Source organism: Octopus bimaculoides, chromosome 6 (genome assembly GCF_046866305.1).
Source record: "Octopus bimaculoides isolate indiv1 chromosome 6, ASM4686630v1, whole genome shotgun sequence".
NCBI classification, from domain to species: domain Eukaryota; kingdom Metazoa; phylum Mollusca; class Cephalopoda; order Octopoda; family Octopodidae; genus Octopus; species Octopus bimaculoides.
In genome coordinates, this window is record NC_142933.1 from 29717298 (window position 1) to 29718808 (window position 1511).

A 1511-nucleotide genomic window follows, 5' to 3' on the forward strand; every position below is an offset into this window, starting at 1 on the left:
CTCCACACACACGCACACACCCACACACGCACACACCCACACACGCACAAATATATCTTTAGTTTGTGTTTGTGTTTGTTGAATAATTATTTTAAAGCTTCAGAGAATGACACGTAATTTTCTTATTTGATATCTGGTGACAATAGTTCCGTATAATCCAATTAGATATTCGGTGAAAGAATACAAGAAAATCTGATAAAAAAAAAAAAAACTCGCTGTCTTTGTGGCATAGTTGATTGGACTAGTTTGGAAATACGAAGCAGTTAGATCTGACTAATGATAAACGATGAACAATTCTAAAAATTGGAATGCCGAAGACTTAGTGTAGATAATCATTTCGGCTTCAAACATTGCAAAAACCTCAATATTGCAAGAATAAGGAATCTGCCTGCAAATTATTGACAGGACAGATGGATAAGAAAACAGAGAGAAAGAGAGAGAGAGAGAGGGAGAAAGAGAAAGAGAATGTGTGTGCGTGTGTGTGTGTGTGTGTGTGTGTGTGTGTGTGTGTGTGTGTGTGTGTTTGTAAGTGTATGAGAAATTGAGAGAGAGGGGAGACAAAGGAGGCAAGTATGTGAGGGAATATTTTTATACACGTGTGTGTGGATGGTAAGAATAGTTGAGATGATGATGCGGAAAGATGTAACGTTAAAGAAATAGAGAAAGTAAAGAGGAAAGATGGAAAGACAGTACTCGGGTTTCTCTGATGACAAGGTGATTAAATGAATATGTATGTATTTCTGTGCGTATATATATATATATATATATATATATATATATATATATATATATATATATATACTTATATACACACATGTATATTTATATAAACATATATATATATATATATATATATATATGTATGTATCTATGTGTGGGTGTGTACTTAGATACATACATACATATATATTTTATATATATATAGGCAGAGGACTGGCTGTGTGGTAAGTAGCTTGCTTACCAACCAAACGGTCCTAGGTTCAGTCCCACTGTGTGGCATGTTGTGCAAGTGTCTTCTTCCGTAGCCTCGACCGACCAAATACCTGTGAGTGGATTTGGTAGACGGAAACTGGAAGAAACCTGTTGTATATATATATATGTATGTATGTAGGGATGTGTGTGTGTGTTTTTGTGTCTATGTTTGTCCCCCTAACATCGCTTGACAAACGATGTTGGTGTGTTTACATCCCCGTAACATAGCGGTTCGGCTTTAGAGACCTATTGAATAAGAACTAGGCTTACAAAGAATAAGCCGCGGGGTCGATTTGCTCGACTGAAGGCGGTGCTCCAATGACAATAAAAGAATAAAAAATAAAAGTATGTGTATATATATATATATATATATATATATATATATATATATATATATATATATATATATATATAGGGAGAATTCACAAAAAACAACAGACTAAGAGTGTAGAAAACAAACAGATGTATTAGTATAACACTCGGGAATAGAAAAAAGTCTTTAACGTTTCGAGCCTACGCTCTTCCACAGAAATGAACAC